We start from the raw sequence: 11,305 nt of genomic DNA on the forward strand, positions 1-11,305 counted from the left end.
AAAAAAAAGTACAGACTTTGTATTCTTAGCAAACACTAATATAATAAAGTTTTAGATACGGAGCACAAATTACAATGTTATATCAATCGTGTTTAGACCCATGCTTCATCGTCCATTGTCCCTTAAAAAAAGGGTGGGCCCCATACTAAATAACACCGAGCAATAAAAAAAAGGAAGAAAAAAAAGTGGAACTCACCACATCCAAACTCACGGGAAAAAAAAAGTGGACCCCATATTAACAGAATCAAGCAATATTAAAAAAAAAAGTGAATCCCATATTAATAAAACAAACAATGTTAAAAAACAAATGCTTAGAACATCAAACAATTAAATCAATAATGATGGACTCATTGCCACATGCGTATCAACCCATTAGTGGGAGCAAATGAAATTATTGTACAGCAACATACTTAAAATACTCTTGAAAAAAAAAATGGACCCATATTAAAAAAAAAAAAAAAAAAAGGCAACGTCAAAAAAAAAAAAAAGGCAACGTCAAAAAAAAAAAAAAAAAACCGTGCACCCCATATACTAAAAAATCAAACAATATTCATGTAAGTTCCAAAGTATCTTCATTAAGTCAATAATAGTGGATTCATTGCCACATGCATATTAACCCATTAGTGAGAGCAAATGAAATTATTGCACAGCAAAAAACATGGACCTCATATTATTACTTTTCTTCAAAATATTTAATTGCTGTATTTGCTATTCCGCCATGTCATTTATTTATGATGTTTACTAAAATAAATATACTTAAAATATATATATTTAAAAAATAAGATACAATTTAATTACTTTTTTATTTTTATTCTTACTCTAATAAATGTGAAAAGAGATTAATATCAAATGAAGATCAAATAATGAATAAGATAAATTAGTCAAATTATAATTCTAATTCACGTTTCCTTAAAAAACCATGCAAAAGACAACATGACAAGTAAAATGAGTTAAACCGAAAATATTTATTAAAAATTTAAAAATAGCATTTCTTCGTTTAAATAGAAAATTAATTTCTACTTTGTTTCGTTTCAAACATGTAAAATTAATTTAATAATGTGAATTAGATTTATCCAAATCAAAATTTGATAAAAAATAATATGTATTTTACACTTTTAAATTAATCGAATTAAAATTGAAAATATCAACTGATGCTTAAATATTGTTATTATTTTATCTCAAAGAGAGGAAAATAATTTCTTTTAGACAAGTCTTCTCTTTTAAAAAGTATTAATAAATTTTCGTAGCAAACACGAATAAAATAAAGTTTTAGATACGAAGCACAAACTACAATGTTATATTAATCGTATATATATATATATATATATATATTATTTAAACACAACTACATATACATAGATACATTATAATCCGAAGTATGCACGGGCATAGGCCATCTAGTGTAATGTATATATATGGATGTCTACGATGCATACATAATTCCTGTCGAAAAATATATTCGTATTTTTGTTGATAGATTGTGTCGCCACCGTACCACGAACAGAATTTGGTCTTTTAGCTCATGACAAGGGAGTTTAAGTTTGGTGCACCATCAATGCATTTTTTTTTTATACCATCAGGTAACATTAATCTGCTATAGCAGGTTACCAACTTTTTTCTAATTAATTTTTTCATTTCAAAGATATATTCTTTTCTCTTTCCTTATCTCTCTTTCCCCTTCAAAGTTTTCGGTCTTCCTCAGCCCTCGGGTCTCTCATTGACTGCTTGTCCCATAAATCCATTTTGTTCCATTATCTCTATTAATTAATTCCTAGAAATCTGAAATGGTGAATAGAAAAATGATAATCTAATCTTATTAATATAGTGAAAGCAAATTGGCTCTAAATCTCCTATATCAACATTATCTTCCATTTCAATCTCTTTAGTTTTTTCCTGCGTCTTCTTCCATAATATTAATCTTTCAATTATCATTTCAGTCAAATCACGTTTCCAAATTGTTTGTGAATTTGGTTAGGGATAATTGCACTCCTATTCCATAGTTTCAGAAGGAGAAGAAGCAACGACAACTAAGAAATTATTTGAGGCATGGAAGAAGTTCTTCTGATTTCAGTATGATGTTGAGGAAAACTAATGAAAAATTTCAAATTTAGAAAGGAAATAATTTGGTTAAGAACACACTGGGAATTAATTTTGATTAGAGTATGAATTAAAGAGGACTCAACTTGCCTTTACTATCTTTCTTCATAATTATAATTGCATTTAAAAAGGTATAGTATTAATTACTTAAGAAAGTTACCATGTTTACCTTTAAAGTTACCTGATGGTATAAGAAATCTTATACACTGACTGTGCATATAATTTAATGATAAAGTGTAAACCTTTTAGGGTCTGTTTGGAAAGCCACCTGTTAATTGGAATTAGTGTAATTACTAGGGTAGTAATTATATAACCTAGTAATTACACAGTATTGTAATTATAACGACCTATTTGTTAGTCATAATGTAATTACAGTGTAATTACAAGCGTGCTGTTTGGTTGCACAAGTGTAATTGCATAGTTAGTTCAATTTAAAAATAAAATTTAATTATAAAAAAATAAAATTTAATTATAAAAAAATAAAATTAATATTTAAAAATGTGCCTTTGTAAATGATATTAAATTAATTATTTAATAACACAATGTTTCTTGAAAATATATTATTTAATAATCATATATTTGTAACTAATATTGTAAAAAATAATTGATATCTATTTTTCAAATTAATAATATTTTAGTTTTAATTAATTATAAAACTTAAAAGCAGACTTATTTGTGAGGACATCATGAATTAGATGTTTGACGATTTTGTTTTTAATATATAAGGCCACAACATTATTAAAATGTTTAACAAAAAATAAAATAAAAAAATCTATCAATTGTAAGTGAAAAAAAACAGCATGCAATGTGAAATAACAAGTCAATAGTACTAAAACAAATAAATTAAAATCGAAAATATAACCTAAATTCAAAATCCAAAAGAAAAAGTTTAACATAATACTCTTATGTCAAATTTTAACATTACATAAGCAAATTCCAATGTAACTTAAGTAAATATAATTCAAAAGAAAGGAAAAATATAAGTCTATAACCTTGTTCATAATGAAATTCTACTTTAATAACATTGCTTATTATATGTCAAGTTTGTTAATGACTCATTCTTTCTAATATTAAGAGGTGGAGTTTCAAAAATTAGAATAATAACACGATTATGCTAAATGAATAAAATAATTTAAAAAAATACAAGCAATTACATAAAACTACAAGAAGTTAAGGTTGAGAATGAGAAGAAAGGAAATGAAAGATAATAATATAAAAAAAAATTAAAAAAAAATAAAAAGTAAAAAATTAAAAAGTTAAAATAATAGAAATAAAAAATAATTAAAAAGGAAATGAAATTAAAATATAACAAAAAAGAAAGAAACTAAAATATAATCTTGTAATTACAGGGTGTAATTACACCCAATTCTTAGCCCTCCTGAGAATTGGAGAGTAATTACACCCTCTCAATTACATTCAATTTCCACCTAATTGTGTAATTACTTGGTCAAACAAACAGGTCAAACTGCGTAATTATACCAATTCCAATTACCTGGCAAACAGGCCCTTAGTGATGTTGGATTAATTGTTTGGCGTTAAGACAACAAATCATGCAACGGTATCTTTTCAACGCCGAATTGCTCGGGATCGCATCTCCTTGTTTTTCCATCTCGTGAGGAAATACAATTACTCAAATAACATTAGAAATCATTAGCTCAGAATTTGATTCTTTCAGAAAGAGTTTATAAATTTCACACATATAGTCAATGGAAGATACTTTTAAAAGTCATGTCTAACATATTTTCTTCTGATATTTATAAAAACAGATATTTAGATCTCATCTGTTTTCACTTAATGGATGTTTGAATCTGAATGGTTCAGGCCTTTCCACTTAATGGATGTCTGAATCTGAATGGTTCAGGCCTTAGGCCGTTAAGTGAATTTGTTTATATTAAGATCTAAGCACTTATTTGGTCTAAATAGGTCTTAATCACTAAGATTTTGGGCAAAATATTAATATCATTAAGAGGTATTTTGTATGAATAATTTTTACCATTGACTCCACCGCACCCCCAACCCCACCTACCACCCATCACCACTACAAAGCATCCCAGCCATTACTAGCTAGCATATATATTGTTTCAATTTTTTTTTTATCAAATAATACTTTTATTTTGTTAAATTTGTATTTATTTTCTAATATGTTGTTACTCTTTTATTTGTTATATATTATGCACATTCAGATGTTGAAAAACAAGCAGTCTTAATCATTCAGTGTTCAGATATAGAAAACATTTTAATCATTCAGATGTGCATTCAAATCCTGACGTCTTAATTTTAATGAAAATAAATCTGGCCTTAGTGGTCAAAGATAGAGGAACAGAAAGGAAAAAAATATAATAAAACAAAAAGAAGCAGCTAATTAACGTTGAAGACTTGAAGGTTCACAATCTGTGTATAGCAAGAGTTCCGCCAAGAAAGGCAGTGGCGGATCTACATAGTGTATGAGTTCACAGTTAACCGCCGAGCTTTTGCATAAATCCTGTATTTCTATTAAGAAATTTATAAAATTATATAAATATGTATTAATGAATTAACCTAATTATTATTGTATATTAATTTGAGGTTACTAGAACAACCCATAAAACTTCAAATCCTGGATCGCCTCTGATTAGAAAAAAGAGCATTTCTGATTAAGTGGAGTTCCTTGAGGACATTGGCAATGTCCATGCGTGGTTCTGCCAACTCCATAGAGCAAGCAATCCCAATTCGAAACACTGAACACAGGCACTCCTCAATTACTTTTTCACTGCAATTAATGGACACGCCATTTTTATATTCAAGGCAGAGAAGTGTAGGATCACAAATATTCATTACTTGTTCAGGTTTTGGCCATCTTCACAAAATCATGAAGGTTCAGACCATCCTTGAATATTTCATCTGTGGGGCTCTTTCCCATGAATGTTTCCAACACTAGAATTCCATAGCTGTACACGTCACCATAGGTCGACGACTTACTCCCTGTCGCATATTCTGCATGATACATATTGGCTAATTAATTTATACTTATCAAATAGAAAATCTTCTTATGTATGAGAAAAAAAATCAGCCCTCAACCTTTCCCAGCAAAAAAAAAAAAATACGTGTGCGTGCGTGTGAGTGCTTTTTTTTGTTGTTGTTGTGGTTAATTACAACATATGCTGAGTAATCCCAACAAACAAACTAAAGATAAAACCAAACAAAACCAAAGCATTGAGAGATGGTATAAAAGATATGGATATTATATTGAGCTCTTAAAATAAATGTCTACAATGTATCGAAATGCCCCTTGCATCTTGTGCTATGTGAGAAAGCCTTTTGCATCTTGTGCTATGTGAGAAACATGTTACAACTAAAGAGTTACCAATGATATAAAGTGATATTTTTAACAGATCATTTTTCAAAAAAAAAAAAAAAAAAAGTAAGATATGTTGCATATCAAGTGTTTAAACTCAAACTAGCTCATAAAAAATAAGCATCAAAAAGAGCGTTACCCGGTGGTATATATCCAAGCGTCCCTTTTATTGTGCTTGAGCTAATCTGGATTGAGGCGACTGCATGTGTGGCATCAACTTGCATAAACCTCGTCAATCCAAAATCACCTAAATGAGCAATAAATTCTTCATCCAAAAGCACATTACTTGGTTTGAGATCGCAATGTATTAATGGCATTCCAGATTGGTTGTGAAGATAATCCAATGCACTAGCTACATCAATTGCAATATCCAGCCTTTGTCTAATGTTTAAACTTCTTAAAGGCTGCTTATGATTCTCCTCATGACCCATAGTACTCCGACAACTTTGGCGTAACAAATTGTGCAAATCACCGTTGCTCATGAACTCGTAAATTACGGCCTAAAAATCATGACCTTGGCGGTCAATACTTGAGCAACAAGTTAAAAGCTTTACCAAGTTTCGATGCCTAATATGCCTCAATGCTTTACACTCAGCAACAAAGGACTTGCTAGCTCCTTTCACTTGAAGTTTCAGTACCTTTACAGCAATCTGCATTATCCCAACAACTGATTCATCCAAAATGCCTTTGTATACAGAGCTAAAGTTTCCCGAACTAATCAAATTCTCCGCGGAGAAGCCATTCGTTGCTTTTTGAAGGCTTTGGTAAGTTACTCTAGGGATTATTATGTCCATAGTTGTCGAACTCTGATGATCTGGTCTCTTTTTACTAAACCGCAAAAGGAGTGCCACAACTATGACACCCATGACACCTCCAACAATTAGTAGTATGATTAAAATCATTGTTCGAGATGGTTTGCCAAAATTAGGATCATTTTCAGAGCATTTTCGTAATTGGAAATCTGGATCTGGAATACCTCCGCAAAGCTTACTATTCCCGGTAATTGAGACTACACTTTTGTTTTTGAAAACTCCATCCGATGGTAACTCGCCCTCCAAATCATTACAGGACAAATTCAAGAATTTCAGGGATCTGAGAGTAGCAAAAAATTCGGGTATCTTACTCACAAATTTGTTGTGTGAAAGATCTACGAATTCAAGACTTGTCAAAGAGCTTAAAAATGGAGAAATATCTCATTGGAGACCGTTATGATTGATGTAGAGCTCTGTTAAGCTTGTCAATGTTTTGAATTGCTTGGTATTTCACCCGATAAATTATTGTTGGAAAGGCGCATATACACCAAGTTTTTCAAGCGAATAATGTTGTTTAGAGACCCCGTGATGTGGTTGCTTGAGAGGTCTAGTTGTAAAAGTTCCTCAGGGAGCTGCCAAATTTCCTTTGGTATGTTGCCACTAAGATGATTCCCGCTGAGATTCAGGAGTGACAGAAATTTGATCTTTCCAAGACTAGATGGAATAGAACCATGTAAATTATTTTCTCCAAGGCTGAGTTTAATCAGTATTATTAAATTTCCTAAACAAAATGGATTTTTCCCTGACAATTGGTTCTCATTGAGGGACAACGCATTTAGTACCTCAAGTTTTCCAATAGAATCAGGAATTTCCCCAGTGAGATGATTTTTCCACAGAGAGAGTCCCTGCAAGATGTGAAGTTGCGAAATCTCTACAGGAATGGTTCCATGGATAAGATTTCTTGACATGGTTAAGTACAGCAGGCTGGACATATTGCCAAAGTATCGCGGAATAACTCCTCCAAATCGGTTGTCATCGAGCTGGAGAAGTTGCAGGGCAGAAGAATTTTGCAAGGAAGACATGAAAAGCAAGTCATCTAACTTGCCATTTCCGAGATAATTTTCACCAATTCCCAGCCAGTTCAAATATTTGGAACTTCCAAAGCTATGTACCTCTCCGCTGAACTTGTTGGTGTCAACAGCGAAAAGTTGAAGATTTGTCACTTTTGATACTGATGCAGGAAGCTTTCCAGTTAATTGATTTGTCCCCAAATTAAAAAGCTCTATTCTTGGAAGTGTGATGCCCATGCTTGACGGAAGGCGCCCTTGAAGTTGATTAATTGATAACTCAAGAATGCGCAATGATGACAAGTTGAAAATTGATGCAGGGATGGCTCCAGAGAGATTAGTTTGGGCAAGTTCAAGAACCTCTAAATTTCCTAAGTTTCCAAGAAAATCAGGCATGGTTCCGTGGAAATTATTTCCTGTTAGACTGATCAATCGAATCGATGAAAAGTTGCCAAAACAGGATGGGATCTCTCCAGACAAATTGTTGAAGAAAATATGCATCTCGTCAAGCTTATTCAGTGAAGCAAACTCCACAGGAATGTTGCCCTATAGTTTATTCCTGCCCAAATGAAGCATAGTCAGTTTTAAGCTACGTGAAATGTTTCTCGGTATCTCCCCAGAAAATGAGTTATTTCTTAGAACTAATATTTGCGATCTTGATAGTTTGCCAATCTCTTGGGGGAATTTGTCCGGTAAAGCTATTGTTGTCAAGCCGGAGTTGGCGCAGAAAACTTAGATTACCCACTGCAGGGGACAATGTACCAACCAATCTGTTAGACCGTAGGTTTATTCCAATGACTCGCTGGTCATGTTTGCGACAACAAGTTATTCCTATCCAACTGCAGAAATGGACGGATTCGTTCCATGAGGATGTTATGCTTAGTGGGTCGGAGATAATCCCTTTCTTGAAGGAAAGCAATGTCAACTGATCCGTATCATTTCCAAGAATTACTTTCGAGGATGAAATTAGGTGAGACTAATGGAATAATATGGAGGAGGAGAGGAGGAGGATATAGTAGCAAAGCAAGTGAAAATTAGCAGAATCCATTATTCTAGCCAGTGGATGGTGAGATTAATTGTAATGGACTTAAAGGAAATGTGATTTTTGGTTCTTGTGAAGAGGGGTTATAGGAATTTCTGTGTTTCTTTACATACTAAGAGTAGTTGATTATACCTCCAATTTATAGCGATCGAATTCTTCTTTAGGATAATATACTGTTATTTCAGTCTTTTTTTTCCTAATGTGTATCCATTTTTCCAGAGATTGAATGCAAAGAATTAAGTAGTCAGATCAATAACAAATCGCACAAACTACTTTGTAATTAAGTGTAGTATACCTATTATAGCGAATTGCAAAAGCCACGCCTCTAGGGCGTGATTCTGGATTATAGAAAAGGCAGCTAGTACTATATAAATGTATTTATACATAGTCAGTGGATTTTTGAACACAAATAGAAACTTTGGCCAAATTAAAGCTATTGGATTGTACCGACCCGTTGCTAGAACTCTTGTTGCCTCTCTGCCTCGCCTCTTGACAAATGTGGAAAGATGTCTATGTCATAGAAGAGTCTTTAAACGTGCTTCTTGGTTATTTTCCGTAGTCCATCAATTGACTGGAATTAATAGTTTCATTTGCAGTAATCTCTTGTCCAATCTGTTCTTATTTTCTTTTCTTTGCCATGAAAGTTTCATGGGGTCAGAATACTTAAATGACCACTGCTGTACACAATTGGATGGATACTAGGATGGTTCTTATTATGTACAATTCGAAATATGTTCATTTTGATTATGAAACCACTTCAAATCAAAATTTCTAGAGAAAGTCATTTCATTAGTCTCGCTCTTTTTACCTCACACTTCAATTTAGTTTTGTTAGTTTCCGTTAATTATTTTCAGTGTACTCTGATCCTGCGGATCTTTTTCATTTTCTCCTCGCGTAATTACCTTATACACGTTATGAGAAAGTGATAGTTGAGACAAGAAGTCTTCGTCAACTTAAGTTTAATTTCCTAGCTTGTAGTTCATGTATTCATGCACCATCCTCACGTTAACTATTATGAGAAAGTGATAGTAATTGAAGAGACATTTTCTTTTCCATGTCGACATCTGAAGTCTTCGTCAATATGAGTTTCTAGTAATTCATATTTATGATCTGTCTGCATTAGTACTGTTTTGGAATTGTGGTCACAAGTCAGTCGTACCTAGTTAGTTGTAGAAATTTTATTTCCTATCGAAGATAATATCTTCGGTAGAAACTGTTTTAATTTATCATAAAGTTAAAAAGTTATCTGAATGACTTTCCTGGATTTGGTTGGATATAGAGTAAGGGAATCATAGAGTCCAAAATAGAATATGAAGATTGGTTTGAGTTTGGTAGACTGTTGGTGTATGGTTTTTTTCCACCATCAGATAACAACAACCCGTTATAGCAGGTTACCAAGTCACGTTTTCTTTGTAAAATAATTAAACACTATTATTTTTTCCCTCTCTCTCCTTCAAACCCTCGTATTCCTCGTCTCTCAAACAGCCCATTCCCCATGGCTTTTTCAACCACCGCGTTCTCTTTTTTTCTCCTCCTTCCACACACATACAGAAAAAACCTTGAATGGAATCCATTTTATTTTATATTCCTCTTTCGTCCTTAACAATCACGCTTTACTAAATTTATTTCCTTATTTTGAATCAAACTAAACTTTCTTGGATAAATTTTCCTTTATGTGTTTGCTTCTAGTAGAAAGTGGTGCATTATTATTCATATCATGCGAATGTCATGAATTAGGTGTTCAATGAAAAAGAAAACGATTGATGAATTGAAGTATTTAAGAAAACCGATGGAATAAAAACAGGAAAAGAGAAGTGTTTACCCCGAAATCGGATAATCAATTGAATTTGTAAGCGGGTATAGGATATGTGCTTGGATCTTAATATATATATGAGATAGAGGAAATGTATATGCAAGAGTTCTTTAATGAAATGGCCAATGATGGCGATTTGCTTACGAACACAAGTGCTTATGAACAATGTAGAATACTCGATGGATTAAATACACTACAAACGTGAACAAAACAGTCGTGGCCGGATCAGAAATTGAAGGAAAGATTGTATATATGGGCTATTCTATTACAAGTGTTATTGGAGAAATGTAGGAACCAACCCCCTTAAGGAAAGAGAACATGCTCTATTTATAGTGTCACACTTCTGGATCTCACACAAATGAAGACTAATAAAATAATCATGACAAGGACAGCCCTGCACGGATTTGGTGGGATTGGACTGACGGCGCCGTCTGACACACGCATGGTAGGTAGTTGACTATGGCAGCACGCTACTGGTGCGGGGTCCGCATGCGACGGCTATGCGGACCAACGGCCACTCGGTCCAACGGCCACTCGGTCCAACGGCTATTCGGGACAACGGCCATAGACGCTCGGATCAGCGGACTTGGCCGTTTCGATAACGGAGAAGACAGACTCGTTTAGCTACGGTACAGACGCCTTCCCCGGAAAGGACCGGATAGCATCCAGTACGTTCTCGCTCCTTTCCTATCACCGGTTTACCTTGCCACCGGTTTGGTTCATATCCGATTTTCACCGTATACAGATAGTCCCCACACTCCCCGGACCCCCGATCTATCGGAGTAACGGGGAGTGGACAAGTTCCTAAATCGGTGGCTCTCTCATCCCGACCTCACCTTCATATTTTGGCGGGAACGAGCGCGTAACACATGCCCTTTATCTGCCACGTGTCTCATCCCTGGTGGTCCGCTTCTGTCAACCGCCTTTTTCACGTCGTTTCGAGTCGCTTCACATTAATGATGGGGCATGTGGCGCCATCTGATTGGTCGTCCTCGGTAACCGTTTCTCTCCTAACACGCCTATATAAGGCCTTCTACCCCTTCACTTTGCCATTTTTACGTTTTGCCTCCTCTTCAACCCCACTTCAATTCTGCGTTCTTTTTCCTTCTTGCTCCACACACAACCAAACTTCAAATCTGGTCTCCCTATTGATCTGTTGCTTCATCTTGTGTGCACAAGAGTTAACCTCGTCACCGCTGC

General features: G+C 33.9%; 1 pseudogene; it reads right to left on the bottom strand.

Moving 5' to 3' along the window:
• Window positions 1-4,423: 4,423 nt before the first annotated feature.
• Window positions 4,424-7,751, bottom strand: LOC132628842 (probable LRR receptor-like serine/threonine-protein kinase At3g47570; annotated as a pseudogene).
• Between the last annotated feature and the right edge of the window lie 3,554 nt (window positions 7,752-11,305).

This window comes from Lycium barbarum, chromosome 2, assembly GCF_019175385.1.
Source record: "Lycium barbarum isolate Lr01 chromosome 2, ASM1917538v2, whole genome shotgun sequence".
Taxonomy (NCBI): domain Eukaryota; kingdom Viridiplantae; phylum Streptophyta; class Magnoliopsida; order Solanales; family Solanaceae; genus Lycium; species Lycium barbarum.